The sequence below is a fragment of the Procambarus clarkii genome, chromosome 37, assembly GCF_040958095.1.
Source record: "Procambarus clarkii isolate CNS0578487 chromosome 37, FALCON_Pclarkii_2.0, whole genome shotgun sequence".
Lineage (NCBI taxonomy): Eukaryota > Metazoa > Arthropoda > Malacostraca > Decapoda > Cambaridae > Procambarus > Procambarus clarkii.
The window spans coordinates 34,321,280-34,336,547 of NC_091186.1; positions in this window are offsets into that span (position 1 = coordinate 34,321,280).

Below are 15,268 nucleotides of genomic sequence, written 5' to 3' on the forward strand. Positions count from 1 at the left end.
TGAAAACTCACACCCCAGAAGTGACTCGAACCCATACTCCCAGAAGCAACGCAACTGGTATGTACAAGACGCCTTAATCGGCGTCTTGTACGGATTAAGGCGTCTTGTACATACCAGTTGCGTTGCTTCTGGGAGTATGGGTTCGAGTCACTTCTGGGGTGTGAGTTTTCAGTTGCATATGTCCTGGGGACCATTCAGGCTTGTTCGCATATATATATATATATATATATATATATATATATATATATATATATATATATATATATATATATATATATATATATATATATATATACACATATATATACATATATATACATATATATACATATATAAATAAACATTCTTTTAGATAAATTAAATTCTTTTAAACATGTATCATTGAATATGACCGCATATTCTGTATTTACTATCTTCTGATTTAGGGCTTCTATCCCTTTATTTTCTTAGCATCAGGGCTTAGCTAAAATAGGAGTTCTTCAAAACTTATTTTCGTAATTTCAAGGTGAAAAAAAGAAGTGAATTACTATAGAATGTATTACACTTATTTATACAATTTGCACAACGTTTCGAGCCTCCATGGTTCATTTTCAAGTGAAAAGAATTTTTCAGGACTGGTTGATTTTATACCCGCACTGGGTCAGGTGATAAGACAATAAAGGTGAAAACATGGGGGGATACACGAGGGATAAATGGGGGGTGAAACATAAGAACATAAGAATAGAGGTAACTGCAGAAGGCCTATTGGCCCATACGAGGCAGCTCCTATCTACATACAAAGATTAATCAAGAATCTTTACCCACCATGAGAGTAAGGACAAGACCAGAACATAACGATGCCAACACAGAAGACACTGTTCAACATAACAGGACAATTACACTTGATTAATCTTTGTATGTAGATAGGAGCTGCCTCGTATGGGCCAATAGGCCTTCCGCAGTTGCCTTTATTTTTATGTTCTTATGTAAAACAAAATTGAGTTACTGAGTTCTTGTTTTCGTCCTCTGTCTTAGTTTACTCCTTTGGATTCGATACTAACAGTGCAATCTCCCTGAAATTTAAACCAGCTGTATTTCAGACATAGTAAAATAGATCAAAACAATTACCAAGTTCCAGCTCTTGTCCTCTGCCTTACTTTACTCATACAATTCCGTTATTAACTGATCAAGTTCCCTGAAATTTAAACCCGCTATATTTCTGACATAGTAAATAAGGTCAAAGATAGTTATAAATTGCCAACTCCCATCCTCCACCGTATTTCAACGTTCATCAAACTTAGTATTTCAGATCAAGACCCTCTCCTGCGTATCACTGTGTAACGGCTGCGCTAGCAGCCCTGATCCTCTCTTTCCTTCCCCCTCCTCCCTCCCCCCCCCCTCCGCCCATTTGTCTAAAGTCAAGGGCCCACTAGGTTGACCTGAGGGTGGTCTTCCTCGCTTGGTCCTCTTGGTACCTATTCCAACGGTAATTCTCTCTCCATCCACCACTCAAATTCCCTCTCTTCCCCCTCTCCCGGTTCCTCACCATCCCAGGCGGGTCAAGTGTCCCTACCTGTATCTTAGAGGGACAGGTTTGGAACATGTTTCATCCGTTTCTGTAAACATTTGATTTTATACCCGCACTGGGTCAGGTGATAAGACAATAAAGGTGAAAACATGGGGGGATACACTAGGGATAAATGGGGGGGGGGGGGTGAAACATAAGAACATAAGAATAGAGGTAACTGCAGACGCTGTGGACCAGGTCTGGGGTGGTCCAACTACAAAGAGGCCTTGTCCCTTCGAGTAGCTGGGTAGAGCTGACTTAAATCTATGAGAATTTCATGTACCTTTCAGGCAGATCTGGAAGGTGATTGGCGGTAGATAAGTGCCAAACCCTTATTGGCCCTTGAGAGCCAGACCTCAGTTCTAGTTTTAAATGGTTGGCTGTAGTCAAAATTAAGGGAGGAGCTCCAGTGCTGTATTAGTTGTGGGAGGAGCTATCCTTCCACTAGTAAGTGGGTGAAACAAATTTCAGTAGTGTGTCCTGGGAGTGCTTTGGGGTGGGAACTCGGTCAGACATCAAGGGGCTGAGGGCAGCCATCAACATCTTTGGCGAAATTTGCAGGATTAAGGTAAAGTGTTCTTGAGTATTAATGTACATCATTGAGTCAGACCATAGCCTCTTAGGGTGTATTTATAGCTAGGATATATCTAAATTCATTTCAATATACGTGTTTTAATTAAATAAAGTGTACTAAGGTATTTGTGTTTAGTTATCTGTTCCTTTTTGAGTAATACTGAATCATTCATACGTTTGGAAATTCCCCCTGGGTTCTCCTCTATTTCCTGGATAGTAAAGTTGCCCTTGAAGCTAAATTAATCAAATAAAATTCAATAATTTACTCCCCAAGCATTTATATTACCAAGATTTTTAATGCCCTTCAGTTCATTATTATTGACTTCTGTCCTTCCTGGGAGGTCGGTAATCTAGACACATTCAGGTACCAGGAGGGTGGTGGCAGTGTTTTGTTAAGTCTTTATTCATTACTTTAAAATATAATGATCCCCTTCTCCTGTGGTTTCTTCCTGCATTTAATATTTCAGCTTAATAATTAGCGGTAGTTTAGTGAAGGTCACTGAGTTGCTAGCAGGGTTGAGCTGGGGTGTCGAGCGAGTAAAGGAGGAAAGGCAATCGGGTTATTGCAACTGTATCAAAATACACATGACCTCACCTTCAATACTCTTGTTTACTTACCTGTGTAAATAACCACTCACCTGTTAATTATCACACGATCATAACACACACCTTATCTCCCCTCCATGCCCCCACACCTGTCTGCTCACCGTCATGTTCATAGCAAACGGCACTATCCGTTTGTATGCGCTGCGTTTCATACGCCAGCTGTAGGTAAACAACAGAGAGCGTGCAGGACGCCCGCCAAGCTTGGACGCTGCTAGTCATGGAGTGCAGTGCCAACAACGGTTCTGCCAGTGTTATTAACAGTGATGAGGTACACAAGGTTCAGGGAGGACACCGTGATCATAGGAGGTATCATGGCAAATCCAACAGCAATTTCAGCCAAGGACTACATTACAACTGGAGTCAAGGAACAAGACTCAATCAGTAACAACGACCCACATCAGAGGGTGTCAACAATTTTTTTTTTACAATTGTGGAGGAGACTTCCCACACCAAGGTAATCCTTGTCCTACATCACAACAGGTAAGTGCTATGAGTGTGGAAAATTAGGTAATTTTGGTGCTATGTGTCGTTCCGCACTAAAGAAACCACAGTCAGTGAATAAAAGTACTGTATGAGGATCAGGTCATAGGGGACGAGGTGACAAACACAATATTGCCCCTCATGTCCAGAATGTTAATAATGTACAAGACAACATTCCATTACAACCAGTCTCAGATGACAGTGACTATGATCATACTTATGGAGTACAAGGAATCACAAAATGGAATAATCTTCCAAACAACCCAGAGACTATAGTATACATTGTTGGTATTTGTCTCAAAGTTCTCATTGACACTGGATCAAACATTGACACCATTGCTGAGTGCCACCATGAGAAATTAAAAAAACTATTCCAGAGCTTGAGAACTACAATGGTAAAGCGTGGTTGATTGTTGGTTGATGGTGTTCTGGGAGTTCTTCTACTCCCAAAGCCCGGCCCGAGGCCAGACTTGACTTGTGAGAGTTTGGTCCACTAGGCTGTTGCTTGAAGCGGCCCGCAGGCCCACATACCCACCACAACCCGGTTGGTCCGGCACTCCTTGAAGGAAACAATCTAGTTTCCTCTTGAAGATGTCACGGTTCTCCTGGAGAGATGTCTCCTGCTCTGAAAGGGGAAGTGAGTAATGAGCAGTACTCAAGACGAGACAACACAAGTGATTTGAAGAGCACAACCATTGTGATGGGATCTCTGGACTTGAAGGTTTTCGTAATCCATCCTATCATTTTTCTGGCTGACGCAATATTTGCTTGGTTATGCTCCCTAAACGTTAGATCGTCGGACATCATTATTCCCAAATCCTTGACATGCTGTTTTCCTACTATGGGCAGATTTGATTGTGTTTTGTACCCTGTATTATGTTTAAGATCCTCATTTTTGCCGTATCTGAGTACCTGGAATTTATCACCGTTAAACATTATGTTATTTTCTGCTGCCCAGTCGAAAACTTTGTTAATATCTGTTTGTAGTTTATCAATGTCTTCAGCAGAGGTAATTTTCATGCTGATTTTTGTATCATCTGCAAAGGATGACACGAAGCTGTGACTTGTGTTTTTGTCTATATCTGATATGAGAATAAGGAACAGCAGTGGTGCAAGGACTGTATCTTGAGGTACAGAGCTTTTAACTGCGCTCGGACTCGATTTTACTTGATTGACTGTTACTCTTTGTGTTCTGTTCAACAGGAAATTGAGTATCCAGCGTCCTACTTTACCAGTTATACCCATTGACCTCATTTTGTGTGCAATCACTCCATGGTCACATTTGTCGAATGCCTTTGCAAAATCTGTGTATACGACATCTGCATTCTGTTTTTCCTCTAATGCCTCAGTGATTTTGTCATAGTGGTCAAGTAGCTGTGAGAGGCATAATCTTCCTGCTCTAAATCCATATTGGCCTGGGTTGTGGAGGTCATTGGTTTCCATGAATCTAGTGACCTGACTCCTGATCACTCTCTCAAATACTTTTATTATGTGGGACGTTAGTGCAACTGGTCTATAGCCACTGCCTATGCTTCAAAGGTAGCCTTGCCAGTAATTGGAACTTTCACTGCAGAAATTAAGTCAAAGAGTGCAATGTTCATTACTACATTTCATGTTGTTAAGAATGCAAAGGAGTCTCTACTCAGTTACAAGATTTCAACCAAATTGGCACCACTTCGTCTTTCTAATGTTGTAGCAGTGGAATCTGCAAACAATGTTGATGCCATTGTTGCTGAATTTTCTGATCGATTTCAATCCATAGGTTGTTAAACTGATAGCAAAGTACATCTGCACATCAACCCAGATGTAATTCCAGTTGCCCGATCACAATGCCGACAGCCATTTCATACCCGTAAGAAACATTCCACTCTCACAAGGAAGTCGATGCCGAACTGGATAGGCTGATGGAACTAAATATCATTGAACCAGTAACAGGCCCAACACCATAGGTAAGCCCAATTGTCACTCTGCCAAAGCTGAAGAATCCAGATCAGATACGCATTTGTGTGGACATGCGTGTTCCCAACAAGGCAATAATGCGTGAACGCCATCCTACACCCACTGTAGATGATATGATTTACCACTTGAATGGTGCAACTGTATTTAGCAAGTTAGATTTAAACAAGGGCTATCATCAGCTTGAACTTGATGATGAGAGTCGCTTCATCACAACGTTTACGACACATCGAGGTCTGTATAGGTACAAGCGCCTGAGTTTTGGTATTAACAGTGCTGCTGAGGTATTCCAGCACATCATCAGCCAGGTATTGCAAGATATACCTAATGCTGACAACATGTCTGATGACATCATTGTTTATGGCCGTACCCAAGCTGAACACGACAAAGCTCTTCGCGCAACATTGCAACGCTTACGAGAAAAGAATCTGACGTTAAGCCGAGCAAAGTGTGAGTTCAATCAATATAAAATTGAATTCTTTGGACATGTACTTAGTGACAAAGGTCTGTCTCCAGATCCTAAGAAAGTTGCAGATATGGTGAACGCTGCACCTCCTTCAACGTCCACTGAAGTACATAGCTCTCTGGGAATGGGAAACTACTGTTCTCGCTTCATTCCAGATTTTGCTACCATTACCAAGTCTCTACGTGAGCTCCTAAAGAAAAATGCATCATGGTACTGGAGTGATATCGAGCCAAATGCATTTGATGCTGTGAAAGATGCACTAGTATAGAATGTGACTGCTGCGTATCAATGGACACTGAGCTAACTGTGGATGCTAAATTTAGGTGCTGTTTTAGCCCAACACAAACCTGGTCAGCCAGTTCCAGAGTAGTAATTGCCTATGCCAGCCGTTCTCTCACAGATGTTGAGCAACGATACAGTCAGACAGAGAAGGAAGCTCTTGCTCTTGTATGGGGCTGTGAACACTTCAATGTGTATCTGCTCGGTGCACCCTTCACCACGATAGTCACTGACCATAAGGCGTTGGAGAATATATTCAATAATCCAAAGTCCAAACCACCAGCTCGCATTGAGAGATGGGCCCTTCGTCTGCAACCATACAACTTTACGGTGAAATACAAGCCGGGTGCAGGCAATCCCGCTGATTACATCAGTCGACATCCTGCCAACAGTTTCACCATCACCAAGCATCAGCAAGTTGCCGAGGAATATGTACACTCTGTAACCTGTGATGCAGTCCCAAAGGCTCTCACTCTTGATGAAATCCGTACTGCAACCCTAGAGGACCCAACTCTGCAAGCAACAGTGGATGCATTGACTAAGAAAAAGTTTCCACGCATCCCACCCTCAGGAGTTGACCAAGATGCATTCAAAGCACTTGAACGCATCCAGACTGAATTAAGTGTTACGCAACAACGCGACACCGTGCTGCGAGGTACTCGTATTGTCATTCCAGCTGTTCTCCAGCAACGTGCTCTGAAGCTTGCACATCAAGGACACCAAGGTCTTGTTAGGACCAAACAGCTGCTACGAGAAAAGGTGTGGTTTCCTGACATCGATCGTCAAGCAAAGGACATGCATGATGCCTGTGTCCCTTGCCAAGCTGCAGTGGATACTTCAAGACCAACACCTCTATAACCTTCACCACTGCCTGCTGCACCATGGACGGAAGTATCGGTGGACTTCTGTAGACCGCTACCAACTAGAGAGTACGTAATGGTATTCATTGATGATCACTCACGTTATCCAGAAGTAGAAATCATCACTTCCACATCTGCAAAGGCTGTCATCCCAAAACTCGACAAGATCTTTTCAAATTTTGGCATTCCTGAAGTTGTCAAAACCGACAATGGGCCGCCATTCAATGGACAAGACTTCGTCTACTTTGCTGAGCATATTGGATTCAAACACCGCCGTGTGATACCACTACATCCTCAAGCAAATGGAGACGTCGAGAGATTCATGCAACCTCTCATGAAAGCGGTAAGCTGTGCTCATGCCGAAGGACGATCCTGGAAACAAGCTATGTATGCTTTTCTCAGGAACTACCGTGCAACACCACATGGAACACTGGGCAAGTCGCCTGGCGAACTTTTATTTGGACGTCCTATGAGAATCGCACTACCTGTCATACCAGCCGAGGTAACGGATAAACGTCTCGCTGAGAAGGATGCACTAGCCAAGGGCAAAATGAAAATTGCTCATGATCAACGTGCAAAGGAACAATTCATAAAGGTTGGAGACACTGTTCTAGTTAAAAAAAAAGAAAAAAAAAGAGGGAAAGCTAGATATACCCTATGATACAAAACCATATAAAGTGATTAGTGTAAAAGGAACTATGGTAACAGCGAGTAATAGAGATCATAGTATAACACGTAATATGGCTTATTTCAAAGTGATTCCAACTAGTGCAGAAAATGATGAAGTGCAAAGTCGTACAAACGATAAAGACATTTTTTTTTATAACCAGACAAACAATTCACCAAGTGATATTCTTGTGTTTAATTACTCTCGTCCTAAACGTCACATTAAATGCCCTACGCGATTTGATGATTAATTGTGTTCCAAATGCAAAGTATTTACTTATTATGCTAAACTAAATTTAATATTGTTTGATTAATGCATATCGCTCATTCAGTATGCATTCAGTATTAGTGGGAGCCGGTCGGCCGAGCGGACAGCACGCTGGACTTGTGATCCTGTGGTCCTGGGTTCGATCCCAGGCGCCGGCGGGAAACAATGGGCAGAGTTTCCTTCACCCTATGCCCCTGTTACCTAGCAGTAAAATAGGTACCTGGGTGTTAGTCAGCTGTCACGGACTGCTTCCTGGGGGTGGAGGCCTGGTCGAGGACCGGGCCGCGGGGACACTAAAAAAAAAAAAAATCCCCGAAATCATCTCATGATAACCTCAAGAGTATTTTGTAACTTTGTAATACAGTTTCTTTCATTTTTGTTTAACATTGCACTTGTATTTTTAATATTAAAATCCTTTGTGGTAAAGATGAAGTTGTTTAAATTCTTTGTGTGCATAATTAATGTTAAATCTATACATCTTTTGATATGTTAATAACTTACTTTGTGTCAATAACTTTGCTTAGTGCTACAAGCATGGTAGACATCCTGTATTCATTCTTTTTAAAGAAAAGGAGAGATGTCATGTTCATAGCTAAAGGCATCATCCCTTTGAATGTGCTGCGTTTCATACGCCAGCTGTAGGTAAACAACAGAGAGCGTGCAGGACGCCCGCCAAGCTTGGACGCTGTTAGTCATGTATCAGTATAAGTATTAAAGTCAGTAAGCAAGCAATGGCTTTATATCACCCCTACGACCAAGACTTCCCCAGCAACACAGAACTCCACACTCACTTATCTCCCTCATACCCCCAGCTCCTCCTCCCCCTCATAGTCATTCCATAATTATACTCTTGCCATAGTCATTCCATAATTATATTTTTTCTCCATGTTCTGTAAATGTTCTTCCCATTCTCTTTCATGTTCAACTCATGTTCTCTGTGTTCTTTTTCATATTCTCATAATGTTCTTAGCATGTTCTTGACAAGAACAGTCTCCGTGGCATAGTGGTAAGATGCTTGCCTGGCGTTCCGCGAGTGCTTTGTCCTGGGTTCGTATCCTGGCCGTGGAGGATTTGCTGGGTGCAAATACTTAACTGTAGCCTCTGTTTAACTCAACAGTAAAATGGGTACCTGGTTGTAAAAACGATTCTTCGTGGGGGTCCCATTCCATGGAACTTAGGATTAAGGACTTGCCCGAAACGCTACGCGTACTGGTGGCTGTACAAAAATGTAACAACTCTTGTATATATCAATAAAAAAAATAAAAGTTCAATAAGTTCATTGTTCATATACTTTATATATTCTCTGTATGTTTTCACTTTCTCTACAAGTTCAATTCATGTTCCCTGCATGTTCACAGTGTTCATTTCACTCTCTTACATGTTCTTTAAAATCAAATGTATCAATGTACAATTATTTCTTCCATTCAGTAACTACTTCTTTGTTAGATCTTATCAATAGCATTAGAGTTCCGCAACAAATTTAGTTACAATTTGTTTAGCTATTTACAAATTATTTATTGCAAAGTATTTAGTCAGTCAGTCACCGACTTTATTAAGAAAAAAACTATATCAATGTATTTCTACTTATCACGTTATTATTTCTTACTAACACTGTTCTTAACAAATCTGCTCTTTATACATTAACAAATTTACCAAGACATTCTTTTCATGTCGTTTCTTAACTAAAATTATTCGTCAATCAACTGAAAATGGTCACTTTCATCATCTTTTCAGAATTTTTAACCAAAATAACACCTCTATCAACTGAAAATAGTAAAGTGTAACTTCTTTTAACTTTTTCTTAACCACCATTATTCGTCATAGAGTAAAAAAAAATAGTCAAGTGTAATATATTTTCATCATTTCTTAACTAAGATAACCCTTCTCTCAACTAAAAAAACCAAAGCAAACCTTCATCACTGTTCATAACTAACATTATGCGTCGTTAAATGTGAAAAATATACAAAAGATATTTTTCAAAACATCAATAACACACTCAAAGACATAAAAGACTCACTCAGAGTCATTAAGAATTCACACAAAGATATAAAAAATGTGATTCATAACATCAAAAGTTATGCTCAGTCATCAAAGTTGTTCTCTAAGTCACCTTTGGGCAACAAATAAACATTTTAAGACATCTTTGAGCATCAAAGAAACTCTCTAGACATCCTGACTCTTTAAAGAAACTTTCCAAGAGAACAGTAAAACATTCCGATATAATTGAATTAACATTTGTACTTTGTAACCTACCTGTATATAAATAATAGCTCTTTAGAACGTCTTTGTACATCAATTGATACTCTCAATGTAACAAACATCGTTTTTCATTCAATAAATAATTAGTCACTATCATCTTTCTTCAAGAAATGTGTAAACTAAGTTTGTACTAAACTTACTAAGACACTGCATTATGTAGTCATAATCATCTTTAATTATTATATCAAACTAAGCATGTACAACTTTTTGTAACAATTCATGACTTTATGTACTAATAAACGTACGGATCATGTAAAAATTAGTAAAATACCTATCTTATATTTTGTTGAAACAGTTTCCACTAAGACATTTACAGTCAAATCTTGATAATAACACTTATTATGTCACTAATAAAATACCTCATCTCTCTGTAATATATCTATCATTTCTTATTAATGTAACTTCAGTTCAGCAATAGTTATTCACTGTCATATATATTAGTAAAGAAAATATTTACCAAAGACATTTACATTATAGTCTTATAATGTAACTTACCTAGTCAGACTTACATATCCTCTCCTACTTCATGTAACTGAACATATCATAACTTACACAATGTAATTTCCCTATTCAAACCTACTTTCCCTCTTCTACCCGACGTAACTTACCCATCCTGATATTGCATAACTTTACATAACCTACCAAATTACCTACCCCCAACACAGCCTACCCATCCTAACCTAACCTAATGTAATTTACCTAGTCAAACTTACATATCCTCTCCCACCTTATGTAACTTCTATGACCTAACCTAACCTAGCCTATCCTAAAGTAACTTACCTATTCCAACTTATCTATCCTCTCCTACCTGATGTAACTTCTATAACCTAACCTAACCTATCCTAAAGTAACTTACCTATTTCCTCCCTATCTAAGGTAATTTACCTATTTCCTCCCTATCTTAGGTAACTTACCTAATTCCTCCCTATCTAAGGTAACTTACCTATCCTGACCTGGCCTAACTTACATAACTTACTAACTTAGCTAATGCATTCCAACTTACATAGCCTCACCTACCTGATAGAACTTTCATAACCTATCCTTCCTGACATAACTTACCCATCCTAACTTTGTCTAACTTACATAACTTAATAAATTTAATAAAAAAACTTACCTGTACTAATCTATCCCGCCTATCTTAATGCAACTTTAGTCTCCGTGGTGTAGTAGTAAGATACTCACCAGGCGTTCTGCGAGTGCTTTGTCATGGGTTCGTATCCTGGCCGTGGAGGATTTACTGGGCGCAAATCCTTAACTGTAGCCTCTGTTTAACTCAACAGTAAAATGGGTGCCTGGTTGTAAAAACGATTCTTCGCTGGGGTCGTATTCCAAGGACCATAGGATTAAGAATTTGCCCGAAACGCTACGCGTACTGGTGGCTGTACAAGAATGTAACAACTCTTGAATATATCTCAAAAAACAAAAAAACTTACCTTACCTATCCTACCCTACCTGATATAACTCACCTACCCTTACATTTCTTATATAACTTACTAAACCTAACTTACTTAACATAACTTATTTAAAGCATCATCTTATTCTCTCTGAAACTTACATTTGTCATTTATATGCCAGACGTCACTCTTTTTACACTTACAGATGCAAACTAGAACTTTCATATTACATTCACAAACATAATCAAATATGCAAATATATTTATATACTAACACAGGCTACATGTACTCTTAGAAAAACTAGCATAACTCTCACAAACACTTAGACGATTTGAGAAACTCTTGCACAAATACTAATTTCACCACATTACATAAAATGCTCATTCAACTAATTTATCTACTTATTTAAACCCTAGATTGAAAACATGAAATGTCCTGAAGAAAAACATATAAATATGATAAGATTTTAAATGTATAAAGAATGTATGTAAGGACTAGATGTCATAAATACATTCTTTATACATTTAAAATCTTATCATATTTATATGTTTTTCTTCAGGACATTTCATGTTTGGAAAAGTATGATAAAATATAAATTGAGTATAGGTTAGTTGGGGGTGTGTTAAAGTAAGAAGTACATAAAATACTAGGTAGATAGTGTACAAGTAAACAATATAAACATATAAATATGATAAGATTTTAAATGTATAAAGAATGTATGTAAGGACTAGATGTCATAAATAGACTTCTTATAAATTACTGGAAAAGTATGATAAAATATAAATTGAGTATAGGTTAGTTGGGGGTGTGTTAAAGTAAGAAGTACATAAAATACTAGGTAGATAGTGTACAAGTAAACAATATATGGGATTAACGAATGATTAAGCTAGTGTTGGTTAGGTTAGTGTTATTAGGCCCATGTAAGCAAAAGATGCTCAAATAACGCTTTACAAGGAATAATAGAGATTGGAAGCAGAACAGAGTGAAATAGTAATAAGAACAGGCTAAGCTGAGATACACTAATTATATTTTCATAGGATTTTGTTAAAGATCAGGTGTAAAAGCATTGGCCAGGGATATTGTTAAAGATAGGTGTTTATGCATTTTTAGAAGTTATTTGTAAGAGATGGATGTTTCAGAATTTCAAAGATTTTTGTTATATACAGGTGTTTGTTAATTTTCAAGAGATTTTGTTAGAAATAGGTGCTTATTCTTTTTCAAAGGATTTGTTATCTATAGGCATTTTGTTCAGTTTAAGGAATATTTGTTAGAGATGTAAGTTTAAGCACTTTGTACATCAAAAGTTCTTCAGGCCTCTCATAACTTGTATTTATTGTGTTTAATATATTTGTTCTTATTCTTCACCCCTTTAACCTAACCTCTTTTGATCTTACTGTATGTATTGGGTCTTATATAATTTGCTCTTGTTCTTTATCCTTTAACCTAACCTTTCAGATGTAATTTTTTGTGATGGACCTATTTGTTGAGTATATTATCCTTAACCTAACCTTACAGGTATAGTTATTTCTTAAATTTTATCCTCTTTATATATTTTTACCCAAATCCACCTTCCCGCTTAACCTTCCCTCCTTCTTTTACTTTCCTTCTCTCTTCCTCCTTCTTCCTCTCTCTCTCCCTTCGTGCACCCACACAGTCCTGGTGGTTCGTGCACCTACACAGTCCTGGTGGTTCGTGCACCCACACAGTCCTGGTGGTTCGTGCACCCACACAGTCCTGGTGGTTCGTGCACCCACACAGTCCTGGTGGTTCGTGCACCCACACAGTCCTGGTGGTTCGTGCACCCACACAGTCCTGGTGGTTCGTGCACCCACACAGTCCTGGTGGTTCGTGCACCCACACAGTCCTGGTGGTTCGTGCACCCACACAGTCCTGGTGGTTCGTGCACCAACACAGTCCTGGTGGTTCGTGCACCAACACAGTCCTGGTGGTTCGTGCACCCACACAGTCCTGGTGGTTCGTGCACCCACACAGTCCTGGTGGTTCGTGCACCAACACAGTCCTGGTGGTTCGTGCACCCACACAGTCCTGGTGGTTCGTGCACCAACACAGTCCTGGTGGTTCGTGTACCAACACAGTCCTGGTGGTTCGTGCACCCACACAGTCCTGGTGGTTCGTGCACCCACACAGTCCTGGTGGTTCGTGCACCCTCTCAGCCCTGGTGGTTCGTGCACCCTCTCAGTCCTGGTGGTTCCTGCACCCTCTCAGTCCTGGTGGTTCGTGCATCCTCTCAGTCCTGGTGGTACGTGCACCCTCTCAGCCCTGGTGATTCGTGCACCCTCTCAGTCCTGGTGGTTCGTGCACCCTCTCAGCCCTGGTGGTTCGTGCACCTTCTCAGTCCTGGTGGTTCGTGCACCCTCTCAGTCCTGGTGGTTCGTGCACCCTCTCAGTCCTGGTGGTTCGTGCACCCTCTCAGTCCTGGTGGTTCGTGTGCACCCTCTCAGTCCTGGTGGTTCGTGCACCCTCTCAGCCCTGGTGGTTCGTGCACCCTCTCAGCCCTGGTGGTTCCTGCACCCTCTCAGTCCTGGTGGTTCGTGCACCCTCTCAGTCCTGGTGGTTCGTGCACCCTCTCAGCCCTGGTGGTTCGTGCACCCTCTCAGTCCTGGTAGTTCGTGCACCCTCTCAGCCCTGGTGGTTCGTGCACCCTCTCAGTCCTGGTGGTTCGTGCACTTTCTCAGCTCTGGTGGTTCGAGCACCCTCTCAGCTCTGGTGGTTCGTGCACCCTCTCAGCTCTGGTGGTTCGTGCACCCTCTCAGCTCTGGTGGTTCGTGCACCCTCTCAGTCCTGGTGGTTCGTGCACCCTCTCAGCCCTGGTGGTTCGTGCACCCTCTCAGTCTTGGTGGTTCCTGCACCTTCTCAGTCCTGGTGGTTCGTGCACCCTCTCAGCCCTGGTGGTTCGTGCACCCTCTCAGCCCTGGTGGTTCGTGCACCCTCTCAGTCTTGGTGGTTCCTGCGCCCTCTCAGTCCTGGTGGTTCGTGCACCCTCTCAGTCCTGGTGGTTCGTGCACCATCTCAGTCCTGGTGGGTCGTGCACCCTCTCAGTCCTGGTGGTTCGTGTGCACCCTCTCAGTCCTGGTGGTTCGTGCACCCTCTCAGCCCTGGTGGTTCGTGCACCCTCTCAGCCCTGGTGGTTCGTGCACCCTCTCAGTCCTGGTGGTTCGTGCACCTTCTCAGTCCTGGTGGTTCGTGCACCCTCTCAGTCCTGGTGGTTCGTGCACCCTCTCAGCCCTGGTGGTTCGTGCACCCTCTCAGTCCTGGTGGTTCGTGCACCCTCTCAGTCCTGGTGGTTCGTGCACCCTCTCAGTCCTGGTGGTTCGTGTGCACCCTCTCAGTCCTGGTGGTTCGTGCACCCTCTCAGCCCTGGTGGTTCGTGCACCCTCTCAGTCCTGGTGGTTCGTGCACCCTCTCAGCCCTGGTGGTTCGTGCACCCTCTCAGTCCTGGTGGATCGTGCACCCTCTCAGCTCTGGTGGTTCGTGCACCCTCTCAGCTCTGGTGGTTCGTGCACCCTCTCAGTCCTGGTGGTTCGTGCACCCTCTCAGCTCTGGTGGTTCGTGCACCCTCTCAGCTCTGGTGGTTCGTGCACCCACTCAGTCCTGGTGGTTCGTGCACCCTCTCAGCTCTGGTGGTTCGTGCACCCTCTCAGCTCTGGTGGTTCGTACACCCTCTCAGCTCTGGTGGTTCGTGCACCCTCTCAGCTCTGGTGGTTCGTGCACCCTTTCAGCTCTGGTGGTTCGTGCACGCTCTCAGCCCTGGTGGTTCGTGCACCCTCTCAGCTCTGGTGGTTCGTGCACCCTCTCAGCTCTGGTGGTTCGTGCACCCTCACAGCTCTGGTGGTTCGTGCACCCTCTCAGCCCTGGTGGTTCGTGCACCCTCTCAGCCCTGGTGGTTAGTGCACC